We start from the raw sequence: 9,296 nt of genomic DNA, 5'->3' as shown, positions 1-9,296 counted from the left end.
GGGCGGGGCGGCCTGGGGGTGCGGGAGAGGGGCGGCCTGGGGGTACGGCGGTGGGGCGGCCTGGGGGTACAGCGGAGGGGCGGCCTGCGGGGGCGGGGCGGGGTTAGGTCGCCACAACGGTGCTGTTGAAACATTTCCACCTTGTGCTGCTGCTTGTCTCACTTGCATCGCTTCGGATACATCTTCCATCATCATCTAGTTCTGAGGATAATAATTATATATATATATATATATATATATATATATATATATATATATATATCTATATATATATATATATATATATATATATATATATATATATATAGATATATCAATAACAATATTACTACTACAACTAATAATAATAATAATAATAATAATAATAATAATAATAATAATAATAATAATAATAATAATAATAATAATATGATACTGCTACTTATATTCCTCTGCAATGTCAAGTCTCAATATTGTAAATTATATCATGTCAAGACTGTGCTCATGCAGACAATACAGTCTTTGTTCTCAAATGTGGATACTGTTTGTAAATAAGTCTCTCTCTCTCTCTCTCTCTCTCTCTCTCTCTCTCTCTCTCTCTCTCTCTCTCTCTCTCTCTCAGGGGGATTCTAGTATTTGCTGTAGGCTCAGAGGCCCGCCCATGGGTCAGCCAGTTTTCCCTTTACCTCCTTATCTCCTCTCACTCTCCTCTTCCCTCTTTCATCTCCCTCTGCCCTTCTTCACCCCCTCCACGGCACCAAATTTCACACTTCGGTGGCAATTGCATCTCGGGTGGAAAGTTGGTTAGGGAAAAATGTGTGTGTGTGTGTGAGAGAGAGAGAGAGAGAGAGAGAGAGAGAGAGAGAGAGAGAGAGAGAGAGAGAGAGAGAGAGAGAGAGAGAGAGAGAGAGAGAGAGAGAGAGAGAGAGAGAGAGAGAGAGAGAGAGAGAGAGAGAGAGAGAGAGAGAGAGAGAGAGAGGGTCATGGAGGTATTAGGTGGGGTGGAAGGTTGAGGTAGGTGTGGATGGGAAAGGAAGTAAGTGTAGGTATTTTCCTTATATCGTCGATTTATGCTCTTATTTCCTCTCCTTGTTTTCCCCCACCCGTCCACGTCTGTAAGTGCGTGTGGCAAGTCCTATAGGACCTATACTGTACTGTCACTGAACTGGGCTAGGGCAGGGAGATGACACGGCGTGGCCATGGACGGAGGGGAGATTAAATACTAGTATCTAATCTCTCCTCCGCCAGGCCGCGTCATCTCTCTCTCTCTCTCTCTCTCTCTCTCTCTCTCTCTCTCTCTCTCTCCGGATGATGCCTCTTCCTCTAATGATTTAATCCACCCACAGAAGTAGGAAGGGTGGAGAGGCCAGGAGCCGCGCCTGCTGTACTGTCAAATGAAGCCAGTTGTGTTAGACTTGGCCATCATGTTTCAGTAGGAGGTAAGGCAGAACCATGGGGGTAGGATGGGAGGAGGCCGAGGAGCGGAAAAAGTGAGGTCATTCTGGTTGGCAGGCGTCCATTCCTGCCAAGCCCTGACCTGACCATGCAGAATGGACTTGACCCAACCCTGGCTGCTCTCTTCAATCATTCATTCACTACATTCAGCATACAATGAGGCTGCTGGACGGACGTGGCAAAAAGTGTTTCTCTGCTGTCTGTATCGGTACTCGGAAAAAATGTCGCAAGAATAAATGGCACATGAATATATGTCACAAAGTTTGGCGTAGGAAAAAATGGCACACAAAAATATTTGCATGCTATTATTACAGGTATCAATTACGGGTTTCGAACATTTCGCCATCGTGAATATATACACCGAACTGCCTTAGCCATGGAAAAAGAAGCTCAGGCTCATTTCGCATCTCGGGAACATTGTAAAAGACTCATTCAGCATCACCAAAGCGCTAGTCAACCTCGTGACCGTTGCATTACAGCTTGTTATTTCAGGTGGACCAGGACCACAACCATTCCTGATATATGACAATGGTCCAGACAGTGACGACCGTATTATTGCTTTTGCCATAAAGTGAACAAGATACATATGAGAAACTTTTCAAGGCAGTTCTTGTTATATATGGGGAATACCTCCTGTATCGACCCTTTAACCGTTATGCTTGACTTCGAGCAAGGAACTCTACAATCCATCACAGCAATTCTCGGAACAGCAGTGATCTTCATTGCTGTTTCTGCCATTTGACACAGTCACCCTGAAGAAAAATACAAGAGTAGGGGCTGTCTACTATCTACAAAGAAAGTGAGGAAATATAGTTGTTTTGTGGTATGGTAGAATCTAGCTATTCTTCTTCTCCGGGGTGTTTCTGCTGGCATGAATTTCCTACAAAACAGCACACCAGAGGACATGGAACCTTTCGTCACCTACTTCGATCAGACTTACAACGGGCCAAAAACGAGATCCAAACAATTCAGCTCCGTCGCATTCCTTACTGTGCCATTTTTTTCCTACAATGAAGAATGTGCCATTTTTTTCCTACAATGAAGAATGTGCCATTTTTTTCCTACACTGAAGAATATGCCATTTTTTTCCTACACTGAAGAATATGCCATTTTTTTCCTGTGCCATTTTTTTCCTACGCTGAAGAATATGCCATTTTTTTCCTGAGCCATTTTTTTCTGGTGCGATTTTTTCCTACATTCGTCTGTAGTATGTGTTGAGTTGAAAATGACCCAACATGTAGCCGCAACTAATGAAAAATAGCATGTCAACATGATACGTGCGGGAGTGGTGAGCCCAAGGACCTAGCATGGACTACGTTCAAGTCCCACCGAAACACGCTGATTTTTCAAGTCATCGCCGAGTGGCGGAAGAATACCCACATGCTGTCCGGATCTTCAGTCAACCCTAACTTCAGCGACTTCGGTCAAGAGGAGCACCGGGGGCCACTATAAATAAAATTAGCCTGCGCCTATAACGGGCTGGGGCCCTCAAGAAACCCTACCGGAGCTACAGGAGAATAATAATAAAAAAAACTTTTTTTTTAGAAACTGCAACACTTAAATTTCAATCGCCATGCATCGGCTTACAGTGGTAGAAAGTGCTTCTCTGGTGTCTATGTGTTGTGTTGGAGCTGAAAATGACCCAATAAACAGTAATAGCATGTGGTGGAGTAAGTTTACAAGGCTTCCCGCGGAACGAATCAGGACGGAGAACATTTGGAACAACACCAGCTTTGTGTACAGTCTAAAAATAGCTTTGCAATACAAGCCTGCATTGACGCTTCAACCTTGAGAGGCGCCACTCCCTTATCAATCTTAAGAGCAAGGGAAGATCAGTATAATTGCATTACAAGGCCTGTATTGACGCTTTAGCCTTGAGGCGCCCCTGCCTTCTCCATACACTCCCTTATCAATTATCAAAGCAAAGGAACATCAAAATATCCTACAGACGACGAAGTAGCTTTATGTGTAACAAGTGAAAAACTTTTAAGAGAATTTATGGCCAGCACAAAAACTCTACATTTTACACTGGGGAGAGTTGACTTCCATAACGTCGTAAGTGCATTCTTACAGACTCTGTCAAAAACATTATCTAATCAGTGCGACAAACGGGCTTTTGACAATCCTGGGCGGGGCATCAGCCGGAGAGAGAGAGAGAGAGAGAGAGAGAGAGAATCCAAGAATCAAGACATGCACACGCTTATATGATTATATAATGTATCTCGTTCGATTTCGTTCACGTTCTTGTCTTTTTAAATATGCCACTGGGCGAAATAAAACTATTATTATTGTTAGTAGCAGTAGTATTTTTGTTGAAGCCTTTCATCCATTTAAAAACTTCGAACCCCAGCAACCTATTTGTACGATACTTAGCCTGAATGCATTAAACCCTTGGACGGAGATGTGTGTGTAATTCACCATGGTCTGATAACGTGTTGAACTCGTAATCGCCTCATAGCTTGTCCACAAGTGAGTGAAAAAACGAATATGCTTGACCGATGAGTTTCGTCTCCCGGAGGCACTTAATCCACAGGTAGCCGGGGGGGAGGGACCCGGGATCACTCCGCCCACGGCCAGGAAGGAAGCTGCCCTGGCTGTCCACTCAAACTCTCTCGACCCACGCAGTGACAGATGGTCCACTTACTTATTCCTCATTTCTTAATTTTATCAATTATACTGAATCTATGAATTTCACCCTTCTTATGAAAAGAGATATACACAGAATGTATAAAATTATCTTATAAGCAGAGAGAGAGAGAGAGAGAGAGAGAGAGAGAGAGAGAGAGAGAGAGAGAGAGAGAGAGAGAGAGAGAGAGAGAGAGAGAGAGAGAGAGAGAATGATTTGTGACCTTGACCGACCAGGATAAAGAGGTCACCTCAGGTGAGTCATTGGCTGGGAGCGTGGAGAGAGGGAGTGTGTCTGTTTGTTGGTTTGGTAATGGTGGTAGTAGTAGTAGTAGTAGTAGTTGTTCTTCCTATGTATTTCCCACTTCCTCTTTCGTCCTCTCCTAATCTTCTTCCTATTTTTCCTCCTTCCTTCCCCCTTTAGCTCCTCCTACTCCCTTCCCTTTCCCTGGCTTCCTGGAGATTAACACTTCCTCTTCCTGCGGAGTGTCAAAACTCATCAGTGTTCTTTTTAGTTTCACTCACAAATTACACAGATACGTGTTGAGGTGATAGTACCCTCCCGACATGACCAAGTGCTCTTTATCGTCGATCTATGGGTACTGCCAGGACCTCACACACAACACACCCCATCTCCCTTGCTTAAGGGGAGACAGTAAACACTCCTAGTCAACGGAAAGAATCCGGCCTGAGCGGGCTCGAACCGCCGCCCTGTCAGACCATGAAGTCTGGCAGCGCAGCGCTCTAACCGGTTGCGCCACGGAGTGTATGTAATTCACCACGGCCTGATCACGAGTTGGACTCGCTCTCGCCAGCAGGTACCCTTCCGATGTGTGTGTGTGTGTGTGTGTGTGTGTGTGTGTGTGTGTGTGTGTAGGCTGAGGTGGACTCGCACCTCACATCCCAAAACGAAAGGGAAACTCAATAATAAGTATAGCATTTTTTTAGCAACACTGTAAAATATGTATGCCACGTTTCTCTATATGCTTATAAATATCTTGTCCACAATAAGTTAACTGTTCTTTCATACGTTATAATACTAAGATTAAATGTGTACGCATATTTGCTGATCATATTTGCCATGGATTTACTTATATTAGAGCATTTCTACATCGCGGGCTAGGAGACACGCGGCAAGCTGCACAAGGGGACCCCCTACGCTGACCCCCCCCACCCACACACATACAATCGCACGTTTAGCCGAGTCAGACTATAATGGTGAATGAAAAGGTTGCAAGATTTCACCTGGGTCTTAACTGTGCAATCAAGGTGATGAATGAACAAAGAGTTTACGGTGTGTATTGAACTTTTCCAGTGTTTGTCTATCATTCATTACAAGTCTGGACAACACCTTTAACCAGTTTCCATTTTTTTTTAACTCGTATCATTTCAACTAACTCGTTTCATCTTCATATTTTTTATTTCCACGCCATGTTCTATTCCACCCAACTATCCAGCTGCTTCACCTCTCTCTCTCTCTCTCTCTCTCTCTCTCTGATTCCCGTGTATGGTTTCCCAGGTGTCAGCTTTCCTTCCTTCACCTCCTCATCTCCCCTCAAACCCTCTCGCCTCTTCTCATTATCCCTTCCCTCCCCCTCTCAAAGGCACCGCACTTAGCGAGGGTCACTTTTTATCTAATCATTAATCTAAATTTATCTATCTTCTTTGTCAGACCATTTTTCTTCTATCTACCTGTTTGTGTCCCCCCCCCCCCCTCTCTCTCTCTCTCTCTCTCTCTAATTTCACACCTTAACGCTAGTCTATTTATTCCTCTCACGGGACGATAGATAGAGAGGGGGGGGGGGAGGCTAAAGTGGGTGAGGATATAACTGAGTGAATGAGGGACTGACGGTAGTTTCCTTTTATCCTCAGGCGTCATCTGGTGATATCTGGCTTTCTTGACCCCCGGCCCATTCTTGAGACTGTTTTTTACCTCCCACCCGTGATTCGCCAGAGCACTCTTTCTTGCTCATATGCCTGGATGAATCAACACTATTTCTCATTTTGTCACTCATCAAGGACAACACGCGTTAGTTTAGTCACTATTACGAGATCTACAGTTCATTAAGAACATTTCCCTAGCTGCTCAGCGTCACTGTATGCGACGGAATTTCTTAAAACGTCCTTCCGCGAAAAAAATATTGACAAATGGCATCGTTTCACTTTTTTGTCTTTAATGATGACGGTGATGTTTTCATACCGGAAAGTTTGTCCTACAATGATGCTTTAAAATGTTCTCTGGTGCCGCAGTAACACAACAGTAACCTCGTGAACTCTATATCCACCCCCACCTGGCAGGATTACCCATAGGAAGCTCAGGAAATGGTCATCGCCACAGGCCTAAAAAGGTGCGGCCAGCAAGAATGTGGACACACCGTACCCTGCCCCGCCGCGGCTTGCGCGGGACAGCCGATTCTTGTCAAGAATTTAGGGGGATTCTTGAAAATTTGACGCGCTAAAACAAGAAACGCAAGAATTTACCTAGATTTGGGGAAATTCTTGCTCGGTCCTAGGGTAATTCTTGATCGTCAGATGACAGCTCTCCTCTTCCTGTGTGTGTGTGTGTGTTATCTTGTTTTCGACTAGTGCGGTTGTTTGCTCATCCCACCCATTGTTCCCTCTCCCTCGCCTCGTGGGTCGTGGTTTGCTTCCCCACCACGTAACTCAGGCAGGGCACCTGCTTCCTCTCCCTCCCCATATCACAGCGTCGTAAGGTGCTCCCGCAACACCAAGGTAAAAGTAGCTCGGAAGAAGATTTACGACCTTACGCTTCTAGGAGTTACATGAAAAAGCGTTAAAATAATAACAATAATAATAATAGTTTTATTTCGCCCCGCGGCATATATAAAAACACGAGAAGTACGTGAACGAAATCGAACGAGGTATACATGATTATAAGCATGATTGTTTCCCCGTGAGGCCTGCTGACTACACGGTGAAAGTTCCTACCCACCCATAGATGGTCCGTAGAAACAATGGAGGCAGAGTCTGTTGGGAAGACTGCCACAGTCGGTGACTCGGTGCCCATCTTCGTTCTGACAAAAGGATAATACTTCTTGGTCCATTATACTCTTTTCCCCTCAATCCTGTGCTCTTCTTCCAATGACATTATGCTATTATAGACGGCCTCCTCTCCTCCCCTTCATTTCTCTAAGGTTATGCCCTTCTACCATGTGTGTGTGTGTGTGTGTGTGTGTGTGTGTGTGTGTGTGTGTGTGTGAGAGAGAGAGAGAGAGAGAGAGAGAGAGAGAGAGAGAGAGAGAGAGAGAGAGAGAGTCGTCCCTCGCCTCCTCGTCCACTACCTGCTGTATTGCCCCGCCACTGTCCGGCTGAATCAGATAAGAGCCCACCAAGGACCCCCAGGACGAGAGGGCAAGATCCGCCCTTGTGCTACATCAACTACAACAACAACTACTACTACTACTATTACAAGCACTCATATCTTACCTCATTCACGATAAAAAAAAAGCATCTCATCCTTTCACATCAGGACGGGGGAATAGCGAGTTGACTGGCCGGATGTTGTGTGGTCGGCTGGCTGACTGAGGCTTCCTTCCTGGCAAAGTAGATGGATGGGTGTGACTAGTCTCATCCACTGCTCGACTAACTGACTGGCTGAGAGAACGAAAGATGTTAACCGAATGAATGACCCAAGGATGCAGCATATCATACACATCATACTCATCATTAACATTATCATCAACTATACTTACATCATCAGTAGGAGCAGACGACGAAGCAGTAGAGATGAGGTAGCAGTAGTAGTAGTAGTTGTTGTTGTTGTTGTTGTTGCAGTAGTAGTAGCTTTAGTAGTAAAAACCGTACGTGTCAGCCAGTAAGGAACACTAGACACAACACGGTGATGGTGTCAGCACTTATCAGCACTAGTAATTACACTTAACTCCTCACAAAACACTAGTGAGTATGGTTATTTATGGCGTCATCACTTGTCAGTACTCAATGACGCAACACATCACAAACACTGCTGGTTATGTTGTTTACGGCGTCAGCACTCGGCAAGAACAGAGCTGACACATCATAATACACTGCTGAAAATGAGGATCGTATCAGCACGCGTCAGCACCAACATTCCACCACCCAACACTGCTGAGTAAACGACCAGATAACGACACCACCACATCAACACTTCAACCACGTGGGCGGCACACACGTCAGCTCCACTCACAAGGCATCGACACAACGACAGCATTGCAGATCCACATGGCCAGCACAGAACAGCACTTCGACCTATGGAGCCAGTAACACACAACACAATAGAGCGCCTGAGAGCCACATGCCAGCAGCAGGAAGTACATTGACACTTCTATCCCACTTTGAAGGATAAGATAACACGGACAGTATCGCATTTATCAGTACTCAACCACGTAACCGGCACATAAAAACACAACACCAACCATCACTTCACTGCCGCTCACGTGTTGCTCGAGGACAATACGGGGATGTCAAGGGGAGGGAGGGAGAGAGTGTAGGGGAGCGTAGGGGTCTGTGAATACTCCTGGAGACCCAACGTCGACACACCTCTCTCGCTCCCTTGCGGGTTGGTAACTGAGACTGGCTGCGCCTGCGCGGGCCGCGGAACACGAGTGATTCCGGAGTGAACGAGAGGGTCGGCACAAGGACGAGAACCAAAGAACCGGAGACGAAAATAACTGACACACCATTTTCGCGCTCACAGACATACCTCGAGGTGTAGGAAAAGGTGGGCTTCTGGGGGAGGAGGAGGAGGAGGAAAGGTTTGAGTGGGTGAAGGAGGAAGAAGAGGAACAGCGGGGATGAAAACAAGACAGGAAAAAAAAATTAACTGGCGGCTTTCTTTTAACAGTAAACTGAGTAAATATAGGAAGCAGCCCAGGGGAAAAAAACATGAAAATAAAAAGAAAACGCTAAACACTGCTCCAATAAGAGTAGTGGAGAGTGGCCAAAAGAGAGGTCAATTTTAGGTTGCTTGGGCATTGGCAGGGTAAGAATACTCAAGAATGCCTCGAATCAACATGTGTCACATCTTGAAAATAATCGAGTTCATATCTAGTGACACTTGTATGGGATAACAGAAAAAGTAGTATTCACATGTCGATATAACTTCAACTTCTATATTCTGAATTTTTAAGAAACAGTAAGCTAAATTAATGACAAGCAGCAAATCAGAAGTGTGGCAGACATATTTATTTTGCTGCGAATAGTTTGCTGTGTTAGTTGGCCTTCATCATAGGTAGGTA

The 9,296-nt window shown here is 45.2% G+C and overlaps 1 long non-coding RNA gene across 1 annotated transcript; it reads right to left on the bottom strand.

Moving 5' to 3' along the window:
* Nucleotides 1-5,847: 5,847 nt before the first annotated feature.
* On the bottom strand, nucleotides 5,848-8,691 carry LOC126986298 (uncharacterized). The gene is made up of 4 exons (XR_007739492.1): nucleotides 8,475-8,691; nucleotides 7,773-8,108; nucleotides 7,507-7,674; nucleotides 5,848-7,094 (listed from the first exon to the last, which is right to left on the bottom strand). It is a non-coding gene; the product is annotated as an uncharacterized LOC126986298 (long non-coding RNA).
* Nucleotides 8,692-9,296: the final 605 nt, after the last annotated feature.

Source organism: Eriocheir sinensis, chromosome 61 (assembly GCF_024679095.1).
Source record: "Eriocheir sinensis breed Jianghai 21 chromosome 61, ASM2467909v1, whole genome shotgun sequence".
NCBI lineage: Eukaryota > Metazoa > Arthropoda > Malacostraca > Decapoda > Varunidae > Eriocheir > Eriocheir sinensis.
Note: the sequence above shows the minus strand (reverse complement) of the source record. Positions and strands in the feature narration are given on the sequence as shown.